The 14,666-nt window shown below is 51.3% G+C and overlaps 1 long non-coding RNA gene across 1 annotated transcript; it reads left to right on the forward strand.

The window, feature by feature from the left end:
• The first annotated feature begins 7,153 nt into the window (after positions 1 to 7,153).
• LOC100908447 (uncharacterized) lies at positions 7,154 to 12,472 on the forward strand. Its single transcript, XR_001951160.1, has 14 exons — positions 7,154 to 7,202; positions 7,305 to 7,383; positions 7,818 to 7,904; positions 8,015 to 8,164; positions 8,394 to 8,517; positions 8,792 to 8,915; positions 10,458 to 10,582; positions 10,654 to 10,783; positions 10,962 to 11,065; positions 11,161 to 11,222; positions 11,390 to 11,522; positions 11,615 to 11,754; positions 11,838 to 11,949; positions 12,097 to 12,472. It is a non-coding gene; the product is annotated as an uncharacterized LOC100908447 (long non-coding RNA).
• The last annotated feature ends 2,194 nt before the right edge of the window (positions 12,473 to 14,666 follow it).

Consider the following 14,666-nt stretch of genomic DNA (forward strand, 5'->3'; position numbering starts at 1 on the left):
AGCAGGACAGCATCAGTGTGATCGCACCGTGGTCCAGTGGAAGCCATGGCCCATGTCCTACACAAGCAGGTCCCGGATTGGCGTGAAGTACAGGAACCTTGAGGGGCCGTTGGGGAGGCAGCGAAGTAGAGAGGAAGAAGAGTCCGCGCGATCCTTCACGAAAGATCATCGACATCAATGTCTTTACTGTCTCCTCTCAAGTCTCCACTTCATTTTCTTTCCACATCCACCCGCCAAGCTCCGTGTGCCGGCCTCCCGTCGACTTCCGATTAGAGCGCGGGACTCCATGCTGGGGGTACCTGATCGTATCCCGAGTTTCTTTCTGAAACTCCGGCATTAGATAAAGTCCCTTGAAAAATTACCGAACCAGTTTCTCGATTTTACATCCGCAGAAGAAGGTCCTTCTGTTGAGGTGCTGTCTTCATTATGAAGGACCTAACTTGATGTTCGCCCACTGCGATGGCGCCTCGGACGCTTTTTCTCTTTTAATTCCCACTCTGAAACAGTGGCGTGGATGTAAGGCTTGACAACCCTCGGCTCTTCAAGTTCACATTTGAGAATGATTTCTCTCTCTCTCTACCTCATCGTCCTGGAAGATGTTCAAAACCAAGCGGGGGACCTCCCGGTATCGCTCGATCGTGGAACGCCCATAGGACCGTGTGCTTTCGTTGCAACCAGATTGTCTATCAGAGGGATAATTGGACGATTTAACTCTCAGGATCCGGGGACCACCCGACCGGAATTCGCATCCCTTAGAACGATGCGGCACTCGTCCGCTGCCCGGGGGCGAGCCACACCGTGAAGGAGCCCTGGCGACTTTGGTTCCAAGCTGGCAGGCGGATTAGCGTTGTTTCCGCTTTTCCGACTCCGGCAAGCCTTTCCAGCAACCTTGACACCTTGAGTATAGTTCGGGAAGAGCTATCGTTGAGTTCCGGAAATGCAACTCAAGTCCTCGAAGCTGGAGGCGTCTGCATTCTAGACTAGACGACTCCAGAATGGTGGCTTGCGATCAAGGCTATAGGAGCGATGTCTATTGTGCGCAGGCTCTTCTCAAACTATGGAAGCTTCGCTGGACATTTTCCTCTAGGTATACAACTAGCACTACAAGTGATCGTTCTGTCCCTGCGAAGGTCAGAGAAATGAGATAGATTTCGCTCATCACACAGACAATACATCATACTTTCCGTTGTTCCGTCAATTCTAAGCCTCCCCTGGTGTCCAGCACGAAATCCCGGATTTTCTGAGGCAGCTGCTTGAGAAAAAGCTTCGCCCTGATCCAGTGTAGCGTTCTCGAAGAGCGCCGTACGAATGGAGCCGAACACGCGAAGGTCAGTTTCTAATTCAAGAGGTGCGACTCGAGTCCGTTATGCTCTTGGCTCGTCCACGCTTCTGCCAGTGATTCGCTCCTGTAACACATCATGTCGTCCCCACAGAGATCAGGCGTGACTCCATGAGATTGGCGCGGGATCTAGCCCATCCGAAACAATTCAAGGAAGCTCGAGTCGTCTGATTGGCGATGAGGGTCAGTTCCCTGCACCTCGCTGGGAGCAGTCCTCAGCCAAGCGTCTCTTCTTCAACATGAAAACGTCTCCGCCAAGGTTCTGCTTTTAGCATTTGAATGCACTTCGTCATCCGAAAATCGGAATCTTGTCCGCCGAGGGAGTTTGATGGAATTGATATCACAGAACTTGGTAATGCCTAATCTGCGGCGCCTGGTCGGGAATGATTGGCGAAATCACCCTGTGGGAAGTATCCTTCATGCTCTACAGATCTGCAGTTCTCAGAATTTCACTTTTACTGACTCTTGCACTTTTACTGAGCAGCGGGCAGGACTAAATCATCCCTAGTGGCGGGGAGTTTGCGACCCCGACTGCGAGATCTGATAATAAGCAAGATCCTGCATGTAAGATGTGAGACAAGTTCCTGCGGCATCTTGAGACTCTCACGACCTTCATTGCGAGATCTTCCTTTCGAATTCTCCTTCACCTCTAGGAGAAGTGGAGTCGCTCCGGACTGTGCAGCGATTGTGCTGGAGCTCGTCGAGCATTCCGAGTTCCGTCCAAGGATAGGAGCGAGCCCGAGCCATTCACGGAGGTAGTCGAGAGGTTTCCACGCCTGGCTACGCTTAGGTCCCAGACATTGATCGGCTTCTCGTTTCTCTTCAACCGGTCGAGAATTTGCCTTGAATCGCGGCCGGTGGAATTCTCCGCCCTCTGCGTATCGGAAGTGGGAAGCGATCCGCAAGCTCATCGCCGATCGCTGCTCGGCGGAGGAAAGGCACCCGAAAAACTTCAACTTATGGAACTACCATTCGAACTGAGAAAATCACCCTCGCAGATCCCCTGTCCTCGACTGTCTACCGTGAGGAGACGCACCGCTGATCCACCCAATCCTGGAAGAGACTAATAGCTGGCCTGATATCCAAGACGAGTCACGGGGGAGGCGATACGGACCGCCTCCGAGATCTTTCCGGATCAATGAATGCGGACAATGACCATTCTTTGTACCCCAATATATTATACATATGTACATCGCTAGAGTTCTCGGAATTCTTGTATTATTGCCGATAGGTGCAGGAGCTGGCAGATGGGGAAGAGGTTGCGAAGCGGAAATCGAGAAAGGGCTCTTGCTTGTCAGAGAGAGGGACTCGGCTCACCTGTGGAGTAGAACTCAAATAATTCTTCGCCTCGTGCTACCGCGACGTTTTGCTGGACTTCACCCCGAAGAGAGTGGACTCTGGCGGGAGAGGACCCGATTCTGTAATGGAGTTCTAGACCCTGCGGAAAATTCGCCCGCTGGAGAAATGCAGGTTGAAATGAGTTGACAAGTTCATCAGGCCGTGGGAAGTTTGATTCCATTTACGCACCGACTCCTTGACGCTCCCGCGTGAGCTCGTAACTAGCAGGTAAGCGAAAATGTCTCGAAATGTACGCGAAAATAGCTGAAAACTTTTCTGGGGGGAATTCTCAGAATTCGTTCGATGCTCCCAGAGTCCTGTGCCCCGGGGAGGGGGGGAGGAATTATCATCCGCCCGGGCGGATTATCCCCGAAAAGTCACAGAATCCGTTCTCCTTCGATGGGCGGGACAACACTGCACCACTGTCAAAATCCAGATGCAGCCCCGGGTCACCGTCGATACGCGAGCAAGCTCGCCCCGAATCACCGATCTCTATAATCACGCGATAACATGGTCCTCCTGCATCTTTCAACGATATTCAATCAAGTTGGGGTCAAGGGGGGCCGGATAGCATCGAGACCAACGGGAAATTCACTCAGGGGAGCCTCGCGCAGTACCCCGACTAGCGAAGAACGCCTCTCCAGCCCGGAGCGGGAATCGTACGCTGCCCGAGCTCAGAAATTTGGTTAGACTACCCGACGTGCTCCTTCAATCGAATGCTCAATAGTTCTTCTCATTGGCGGATAAGGTTCTAATCGTTCAAAAGTATCCTCCAACTGAAGGATCACCGACACTTTTTGTACTCTCTCCCGCTCATCGATGTTGCCCTAGAATCCCTGGGGAAGCTCGAGGGTTACGCCTCATGGACTCCCTGAAAGTTTTCCAGCATCGAATAATTACGGTTCCGGGGATCTCCTTCATGGTTTGACCTTCTTGCTAGCAGTGCAAACGAGGAGAATAGAAATGGGAAGAAGCTAAAGAACGCTGATGCTCGAGTTGTGGCAGAAACGGGAGGTCAGCGTATTCTATCACAGCAGTGGTGAAGCTGTCACAGAGCCCGAATTCGGAGCATTACGAACGCTGAGCGCTGCGAGAATTAACAAAACTAACTTAGTCCGTTCCAAGATGATCCGGAGATTCTGGAATTCTGGAGATGCGGACGACTGAACCGGTGAATAAGCGCATTCGGCTGCAAAAAGTTTCCCACCTCGAAGTATAGACATTCCAGACTTCCCACTAACAGCCTCGAATGATGCTGCTCGCTGATATATTCGACCGTGGAGTTCTAGCCCGAGATCTGAACAAGAGTCTTGCCTCCATTTCCATGGGACTCCAGGTGGTGAAGGTAGAGATTCATGAACGTGGCGGGCGTTGCTAGGCTCCGCAGCCTTAGATGGATCATTGAGAGGACAATCCGTTCAAGCTTGTCGTCTTGGATGGCTCGTCCAGCAAGAGCTCGCTATGAGTGATCGAGGGACTCCGCTCGGCCGATTTCGTTATCGATTTCGGACATGGGTGATCAATACCACTTAACACAGGAGAAGAGAACGTTCGAGCCACCCTAATCGCATCAGAAATTCAATTCTAAATTGTTCCATCTCAGAGCCAGCTGCCGACTCCGGTACAGTACGCCCGGATTCAAACATTCATGCGTCGAGGAATCGATCGCTCTTGATTGGACTCGAGTTCATATTGTAGGATTCCTCGATCTCCTTCTATTCCTTGGTAGAACGTCGGATATGATGTCTGCTCGTGATCAAGCGAGTCTCAATAGGTTCATCCCCGGGCTGCGCCTGCAAGCTTGGCGCACAATCCTCGCTATCAAAGAGGAACCGCCTACAATGTGTGTACATCACACAGTAGAGCCGTCAGTGGATTTTCTTATTCTCATGATCCCTCCGGAATGCACCGGCACCGTGCCTCGAATTGGAGGAGATCCATTCGAGGAGATGAGAAGGGAGAGATGCGATCCGGGAACTCGGGTACGTACACTTCGCATCGGTCACCGACTTCAAGCTGACGGAGGCGCATGTTTGCCATGGAAATCATGGAGCTGCGGAAACTGCGTACATTGCGTCGCTCTGCGAGGATGAGATTCCCAGAAGTCGAATCAAGACTAGGATCGTCGATATCGGTGGAGAGACGTCCGCCCTGGGACAGACGCGGAGTTTTCCATTGCGGTCTCAAAATCGCACTCAAAACACTCATAGCCCCAATGAGCGGAGAATCGAGTCCACGTTCGATCGAAGGTACCGGATTTGATTATCATCGCACTCTCAGCGAGAGTTCGTCCGGAGCCGCGCCTTCATGGGGCGCGTGACCACTGGATATGTGGCTGACTGAGTCGCTTGGACGCACCTCTATAATTATTAATTCATCACAGAAAAAGTAGCGCACTCAGTTCGGATCCTATGATTGAGGTTACTGAGTTGCTGAATGATTAAACCCGACGCGTTTCGTCGCTTCGAGTGACATGTGCGGTGTGCAGACACACTGAAATATTCGAGGCTATAAACATTCCTCCAATGGAAGATTTCTCGCCTCCCGAAATTCATAGACTCCGTAGGTCTCGTTCATAGGTCCCGATTCCAATAAAGGATAAGCCATAAGCAAGGCAAAATAAGTTAGCCAGATGGTAAACTCTTCTCTCGCATCCTGGAAGTTTTGTTTGCGCTTGACACACAGCCATTAGAAGATCCTCCCGTACGATCCAACTTGAGCAGTCACTCGCACGATCGATACGGCTCGGGGAGCTACGAATGGAATCTCTGTAAAATCTTGGCTTACACTTTGAGGCATCGTTCGATTCGAGCATCGACTGCCTCCGAGCCCAGCTGACTGACAACAAGTCATGCCGCTGCAGATTTTGGAAAGCCGAGTATGCGGCTATCAAGGGGAAGTTTGAAAGAATCTCGGGAATCAGTCCCTCTTGATTCCAAGGCTTGCCTTAGTTTCCTTTCCGAGTCCTCATATGATACATGCTGATTTTCCGCAGCGTCGATGACTCGCTTATCTCCCCAACTTGGATTTCACTCCTAGTCGAACCAATGCTTTGAAGAGAGAGCAGCAAGGGATCCTCGGTGACAGCGAAAGACTCCCCCTCTCAGCACGAAATTCCATTTGTGAGACGGAAAGCAATATGTATTATACATGATGGATAGCGGTCTCGGAATTGTACTGGGGCGTAGTCGAGGCAGACCCTCCAGTCGACCCGCCATGCTTCACTCGGCAGCTCCGAGCTGAAAGGAAGCTGCTCCAACAATAAATTGAAGTGCACGTCTCTTGTCCCCAATGCTGATCGCTGATCGAACTAATCGTTGCGGTAATCAGGAAGGGAAGGAAGGTCCTGCCCATAGGCTGATCCCCGAGCAGCGCAAGGGATGGATCCGCTCGAAAATTTCAATTCACTTCGCACCAAACAACTCTTATCGTCGACCGGCTGTTTGTTCCAATCGAAGCCTGTTCATGCCTAGGGAATGCTCTTGCTCCGCTGAGCGGTGCCTCCGAGCCGGTTATTGTCCTTATGAGCGTGCTATGTATAAGCTATCGGGTGCCTGATGCATTATTCACTCCCGGCTGCGCGCATCGAGCACAGGATAAGCGCTCCGGTTGGACGGCATTAGCCGATTCATCGCGACTTTTTCTCTGATTGAGAAATCCCGCGATCAGCGTGGGATTGGGTCGCGTCGAGGGACGCTTGGAGCTATGGTCCGAGAGTCGGATATCAATGTAGACTTGATGCCAGACAGACAGTTCTAGATCACTGTCGGGAAACGGCCCACCGGGACCTCTGCTGATCCTGCATGAATGCATGCATGTCCAGTCATAACTTCGCTATGTCCCTGGAGATAATTTGCGGCCCGGCTCGACTGCCTGACGCTCTCGAAATTCTCGATTGTGAGGGAATTCTGAGTTCTCACGATACGCGAGATTCATCGGGAATCGAAAAAATCCGAAGGCAATACATACGTCTCAACGATGACGACTCCCGTACCAGAATAATTTTTCGTGCTTCGGGAATGAAGATCCTCTGAAAGAGGCCCGTGAATGGGGAATGAAGCGTCCAGGCAAGATTCGGAAACCTCAAGAGTGCTCCATCTCGGGATTTGCTATGAACTCCAGTCTTCCTTCGTTGGAACGTCATATTGAGGCATCGATTGGATCTGAGGCGAATCACCAACCGACACGGAGCGCATTCCCTACGTCCATCCTGGATCACGCTGCTGTCATGACCTAAGATTTTGTCCTGATTTCAGCTTCCAAGATCGGGATGGATACCTAATCGGTCATCCGGAGGAATTTTCGCAGGAGACTCGGTCAGTGAGTGATTAGAGGGACAGATTGCTGAAACGAAAACGCTTACGGGGATAATCTAGCCCCGGACTGCGAAGAGGCTTCCCGACAACATCTGTCCCGTCTGTCATCGAGCCGTGGAGACGGAAAGCTGCGGAGGAATTCTACACGAGGGACGCAGAGATGGCGCTCCTCCACCGCTTCACAAGGCTCAACGACCGATTGAACACAGGTTCGAGCGAATAAGAGGGACCCTCGACTTGCGGCGATTTGTAGTAGGGTCGCCCGAGCGATGATTCTCTGATACGGCTCAGTTTTTTCGAACGTTTTGCAGCAGTGTTCACTTTCATTGTGACGAGAACGGTTACACGAGACCTACACCGTGATGCAGTGACGAAAGACTTCCTCCATGGGTGAGCGCCAATGGTGAATTTTTTTTTTCTCCCATAAATGTTCCGACGAACCGTACCTTCCAAGGAATTATCGAGCTCGTCGTCCGATGGCAAAACTCCTGACGCAGCCCAGTCCTCCGGGGATCGAATTCGGCTGGGATTGAATCCTTCACCAGAATGCGAGCTCTTTGAAACTAAGGTGTATCGGACGATGGAAGATTCCCCCTCAGGAAGCGATGTTCCTTGGCGTGTTCCTTCAAAACCAAGACTCGGGAGGCCATTCGAGTCAGGCGTAGCGCTGCGCTCGACGATCGACTTGAACCTAGTGCCCGGATCCGCTCATTGACCGGGGGCTGGGGACGCACTCGTTCGACGAACTAGGGAGACGATCGCAACGTGGGAGCGGTGTAAGCGTTCCAGGCGACTTCAATGTTCTTGCCCTCCATTCATTCCAGATACCACCGCTGGGCGCTCTCATTCGTGCGAACAGACAAGACTCTCGGAGTGTTTCTAGTCATAAAGAATCCAGCCGCTGCCTCGCAGTAAGTTCACTTCCTCCAAATTCTCCCAGCCTCACTCATTCCATCGAGGGTGGACCTGGCGGCGCCGTCCGTGCATTTTTCCGTGCCCTTTCGAGAAGCACCCATTCCAGGTGCTTTGTGGATTTCACACTGACGCTCTTGAGCCGTGAGCATTTTTCCCAAAATGAATGTCTCTCCAAGAAACGGGTCGCCTTCAGCATTGATTCGCCCGTTCACGGTGCAGCCAAATGGCTGCCCCTGGCAGAGCTACATTTAAGAAGGTGAATATATATCCGCGTGTGGATGCCGCCAATAATCCCAAGCGGAGCATCAACTTTTTAGCCATCGAGTGTTTTTTTTGTTCCCACTTGATTCACTATCGGGCTCGCAGTTTCCATCGAGGACGATGGATCGACGCTTGATGAATCGGAGCGGTCAGATTATATTTGCTTATCGACGAGTGCAGCGACCACTGATGGACGATGTGATCGATTCTGGTTTCTCCTGAAGGTTCGCCGACGAGACCGGGGAGTTCTTGGTGGAACTCACTATGGCAAATGCTTTCACTGTATTCGATGCAAACATTCAGGTGCGAATAGAAATCCAAAAATTCGTAAACCGAAATTCGTATTCCATTCTTGTTTTGTTGTCTACTAGACAAGAGCGATATCGAAGAATAGGTGGGAAGCAAAGTCGTGGTGTTGCATTTTTCGCAGATTCCCCGAAAATTCATCGGCGACAATGTGGATGAGCCCTTCAAGGATCCGAGGGAATTCTCCACCGTGACGCAGCAAGATGCAGCAAGGTCGGACTCATGATATCGATAGAGCGAAGCCTCTCAATGGGGTAGGGGGTAGCGATGGGAGGTCAGCTTTACGGGGAGAGTTCTCATCGCTGTCCTGATCTACAGGATAGAAGCGTTGTACTTCACGTTTGGAGGCTATGAATGGAACGTCGCAATCTTTCCTCACGGCAACCCGGACGACAACGACGGCTCGAGGAATCCGAAGGTGCATTTGAACCGCCTGACAGGTGGGTACAATTTCCTCCTGCATCGAGGCAAAGCTCGTTTCGATTCCTTGCATCCCAAAATCGTCGGACGGAAATCTGTCCAATTTGCGCATTCCGAAGCTGTTGAGCCGTACGATTTCCTTTGCTCGGAGCGGAGACGCCGAGTCGATACAGCCGAGAAGATCCCGCTGGCTTTTCTCGCCTTCGCTGGCCGTGGTGGTCATTCTCGTGTCGGCGGCTTCCTGTCCCCTGATCCGTCTTTCGTTTCCGTCTTCGGCATCACTGACTTCCAAATTACGCCGTAGACTGCTGTTGTCAGCGGCTGTGACATATCAATACCTGCAGGATGGCCTTCGGGGAACTCCAGCGGGAATCCCCGCTCTGCTCGATTCTATCTTGTTTCGATGTCGTGTCGCCTGTCGCTTCCGACTTCCCCGATGAGATTCACGTGGGAGATGCCGGGAAGAATTGATAATTATTCTATCACGACATGGTCGGTCGGAGATCCGTTCGAACGTGTCGTCATTCGCCTTGTCGGGGTGATGTGCGAATCAAAACTCCATTAGTTGCTTGCTGCGGAGTTGCGCGAAGGCTGATGGCCACGGTGATGCCCACCGCAAGGTGTTCGATACGAGGCAGAAGTCCGCAGCCTCTTGACACCTTATTGTAGCCGCCTCGAACTCGTCCCATTCCTCCACTGCAATCGAATTCTGCGCCCTCCCCCTACCCGACACGAGGGAGAGATCTTCGAGGGCCCGAGAGGCTTCGATCATAGGACAGCTTCCGTCTCGACATTGACGGCTCGATCCGTCGGAGTGGAAATTGACTTATGTTCGCTCGAGCTGCCGGTTCCTCGGCGGCTCACGAGCTATCGATTGCGAGTTTCGAAGCTTGCCTCGATTATCCCTGTCGCGAGGAGCTCTGGAATCGCGGTCACAGCCAAGCTCAGAGAGCGCTCCCGAGACGCGACGACGTCGCGCGACGTCTCGCCCTTGGGGGGGAGGGGAATCCCCTGTCTCTTATCCACAATCCATATACGCATCATCCAAGAGGCTTGAGTAGCGTACCAAGCCTTTCATCATCATTAATGAGACCGTGAGTTTGAAGGATGCATCCACAAGACCTGTTTTAGCTATTACTGAATTTTGAGGTAGACCAAAGGTTTCCCTCAATACGCTCCCATCGAGCGGAGCCGAGACCGCATGATTGCTCCCTAAATCGAGATTTTGTATCGAGCTGGATGTTCGCGACCCGCGTGGGTCGCAGACTGAAGCTCTCAGCCCTGCCCTCGGGGATCCTGGAAGCCGGGCTCGCGTCACCTGGCTGGGGAGAGTCTGCTCACGAAAGCTAGTCTTTTGACTTGCGCTGCTGTTTCTGCAATCCAATGGGATTCCCGCTTCAGAAGTTCATGCAAGCACGCGGATGAGTTCTCAATTTCAAACAGCTTCGATTGAATATCTTCCCGCTTTTGGTCCTGTAACTGCCTCCTTGATATGCGTGATAGCGATTCGCGGTCCATGTGCTATAGAATGGGTCTAATATCAAGAGGATCATTGTCCCCAGGCTTCGAGAGCCCCTGTCGAGTTCAGTACCGAGTAGTCCTGGGAAAAGGCTCAATGGAAATCGAATCAGGACTTCTTGACCAAATATCCGACTTGTCCGGACGCATCAGAGGATTCTCCATAAAGGTTCGACGACGTCGACGCCCATATACGGCTTACCCCGATGTAAATCTTGTTTCATTGAAAGAATCTTCCAGGAGTTATCCTTGTTCAGGGATCTGATTTCTCAAAGACATGCCCATCTACACTTACAAGTTCAAATGGTATCGGCCAATGTGATATCAGAGGCAAAAGTTCACATTCGCGGCCACATGCCCCCACAACAAGGTAAGACCGACGAGGTCCCTCCTGAAAGCCGTCGGATCCACGGTACTCACTCTGGAACTCATGAAGCCGGGGTAGAGGAAGAACTACCGCTATGGGAGTCCGGAGCACTGGTAGTGTCTGAAGAGAGACTCTGTGGACAAACTTTCAGCTGACTGACCACCGAAACTCTAATCAGTAGGAATTCTGGGGTTGAGTCCGCCCCCTGCCGCAACTTGCCACGACCGGGACAAACAATCTTGGACCATCGAAACGGATTCCGATCGAGACGATCTGCGGCTAAAGGTATTCAAGGACATTGAGGGAAGCCGCAGGGACTTCCCCAGAGGGATGAAGACAAGAGTGCGCGCGAGAGGCTACTTCAAAGAAGTTATTTGCAGTTGTTCTTCACCGACATAAACACAGTGCCGCGGAATCATATACGATTCGTCGCTTGGAATACGTACGTAAAGTCAGAGAAATTACTTAGCTCCTTGAGAATTTTCCCACGGAACCTAGATCTCGACTTTGGAATAATTAACGTCATCTGCGTCATGACTCATGACCGTCGCACCGCTCTTTGGAATGGTCGTCGATGGGAGGAAGTTTGAGCGAACCGGGTTGTTGCAGCTACGTTATCCGCGCACCACCGGGAGGAGGCAAAGAAAGTATCTTGGCGATCAATGCGCCTCATTCTGCGTATTACGTCCAAGACGGCATGGACCTGGGTGTACTCATGGATGTTGACATCCCAACAAGATCGGTACGTGCAAAGAAGTTTTCTAAGAATGGCCGGATGACTGAAGTTCGGCTTCCGATGTGCTTTCGAGCGCCACTCAGGAATCACATCTGCAGCTTCGTGACCATCTATCACCCTACGTGAACTCGTGCAACCAGCTGACTATACATATCGAGTGGCTAGATAGTCAATTGCTCTTCGGCGCAAACTACCACCGCTACGATGATATCGCCCGAATGCAACAGCAACAGATGAAGTAAGGGAATCGTCCTTCGACATCGCCCGCTCGCATTCATGATGACCACGTCAGCGACGACTTCACGTAACTTTCCCATTCAGACGTGAGATCGCTGCCTTACAATCTGATAATATCACTCTGGAGCATCAAGTCCTGGCCTACCGTAAATCAGCATCCTTCGGGCACTCACCTAATCATCGGTCGCCGCGACAGGTGGATTGTCTAGGCCGGGTGGAACGGAAAGCGTTTCACCCCTCCCCCGAATATTTCCCAAACCTTTTCCCGAGTACCTGAACTTTCATTCTTATTACCCTCATCACGCAAAATCATTTGATAACGAATGTGTCTCATTTGCTGTAGGGCGGAGTCCCCTCACCGGATCCTCATTCAAGGGTCCGATGCCACTCGGATCAGGAAGATCAAGTCTTTTATCTTTCGCGACGGATGACAGATCTTCAAGCTGGGGAGATACTCTACAGGAGTACCGATGGAATCGACTTCAATTAGACCGTCGTCAGTGGAATTTTACGGAAATTCATAGGGAGGAGACACACTTCAGGACTCAGGATGCGATATGGAGCTGAACGCATATCATCAGTTTATGACGGAGACCTGCTTCAAGCGAGTTCTTCGCTGAGTATGATGAAAAACCAAGGAACGGTCGCCCTCGTCGTTAGCGAATTTCTCCAGGAGGTCGGCGGTTGAGGCTCCTGAAGAAATAAAGCGCTATTTGTGCACTTCACCTCATGGAACTTCTTTGACATTGAGAAAGCATACTAAGCGACGGATTCAGTGAACCTCGGCCAAACTTTGCACTTTCTCATCGTCTTTTGATCGCGGATTCCTGTATTAGGTATGCACTCTCTACCGCAGCTATTTTACTACTCTCTCGAAATTGGAGACAAGCCCGATGGCATCATCAAAAGCTCCTTTCTGTCCAATTGAAGCTCCGCGCAAGAGCCATCCGAGGGAATGGACGCCTAGGTCCCGATTGGAAACCTTACTATCTTTCGCGAGGGGAACTTTCAGGAGTGGAACGATTTCAGAGTGACAATGTCAAGTTCCGGCTAAGTCGCGGAGATCAGAGGGATTTCTCAAGGGAACCCGGCTCGACTTACAATTAGACAGGGCGTTCAACCACTGCTGTGAACCCCCGCGAACTCAAGGAGCATTTGCAGTTCTAGGGGCAATATACTGCGCACGTTTTTGTGCACGTCACTGAGCTTCTTCCTAACACGGAGACCGGCCGTATCCAACGGCTCGTATCTTCTAGAAAAACTCATCCCGACCCCGGATTTGGCTTTGAGAGGACTTTATTCATTTTTCTAGTGATTTTCCTTCACCTCACAGTTTCTCGAGGTTCGTTCCATAAATAAAGAGAGAGTCTACCGGAGAGCAATCCCAACGCGGCCGAGCTCCGACGAACTTATCTACGGCTATAATAATGTATAGCTATAATAATAAATAATTCCAGAAATTCCTAGTCCAGCCGGGAATATCAGTATGGCAGTCAGCTACTCGGACTGACGAGGAAGAGTTCTCCCCTGTGAAACGGTCTGTACTTGAGGAAACTCGATCAGGGCGAGGAGTTCCCTCGATTATATTTCCCAATCCGATGATACTCGGGCATCAGGGCTTCGATCGGAACGCCCCTACTTGAGCGGGAGCAAAACGTCGGATTCCGGATTTCGCGTGTTTCTGAGGGACTTTCACGGAAACCCGGACGGGTCCTTTCCGTCGTTGGAATAGGGAAAGTTGCGGGAACCTACAATCGGAGAAAACATTTCTCAGTCCACTGCATTCGGTCTCCAGGCGTAGCTGTATATCACCTACTGAGTACGTATGTACATATGTCGCTCAGTCATACGCACCTCGTTGTACTCGTTGGTGCGGCGGTAGTGGTCGTGGTGGATGTCCCGCTTTCGACATCTATTTTCTCCTTCTTGGCAATACTTTTATCCCCATCCGTGACCATCCCAAGCCACTGCTGTATCTGATTATCTCCACCTGCGGGAGCACAGAGTTTCGTTTTCATTCCCATTCGACTAGTTCAGCTATTCTCTGCTCAAAGAGGACGGAACGCGAGGCCCAAGAACATTGGAAAATGCTGGAGTTTAGGAAATGCATCACAGTTATTGACGTACTCTTCGATTCCTCGCCTTTCTTACGGAAGTCCACAACCCGCACACTGTCGTCTTTCTTCAGACTATCCGCTGTTGAGTTGCTCGATTGCCCTGCTCCGCTCGGGCCGACTCTGCCGACAGTGAAAAAAACTCGATCGCGGGGGTTCCCGTGGAATAGAAATTCAGCGAACGATTCAGATGAACGCCTCAAGCGTGACAACGAGGGGTCATGAGCCAAAATATTCTTACCGTCTGCGGAGCTTATCAGCACGTTTCCTTAGAACAGTTGGAAGATCAAATTGTTTGAAGAGCTGCTGGAATAGTGCCTTGGTGAGCTCGTCAGCTCGCTCCCCATTCGCGCCGTCCTTCGTGTTGAACAGCATCGAACGCAAACGTTTCCACATAGTTTGGAGCCTGGATCGGGCTTTCGGAGCTGTCAGCTTGATCACGCGGTCCAGCTGAAAGATCAGTCGTGTTCGAATGAAGTATTCCTTCAAGAAAGTCACCCGAGAGGCACGCTCATTTTGGAAGATAATGGATCTTCCGATGCCTCGGTTTACTTCTCACCACGCGAGCAAAATCTCCGTCCACTTGATTATCCGAGATATCGCGTCGAGCTCGATGCTGTCTCGAAATTTCGCCATCGTATTTCGTTTCGTACTTTCGTTTCTTCGGAGGAGATTGCTGTTGAGAGAAAATCTATCATTCGGGGGCCACTCCTTTCGGAAACATGCCACACGGATATGGAGTCATCGAAGGCTTCCAGTCGTTCACTTATTTATCCGGCGAGGGCGGGCCGAGCTCACC

The sequence above is a fragment of the Galendromus occidentalis genome, unplaced genomic scaffold (genome assembly GCF_000255335.2).
Source record: "Galendromus occidentalis unplaced genomic scaffold, Mocc_1.1 scf7180000077121, whole genome shotgun sequence".
In the NCBI taxonomy this organism is placed as follows: domain Eukaryota; kingdom Metazoa; phylum Arthropoda; class Arachnida; order Mesostigmata; family Phytoseiidae; genus Galendromus; species Galendromus occidentalis.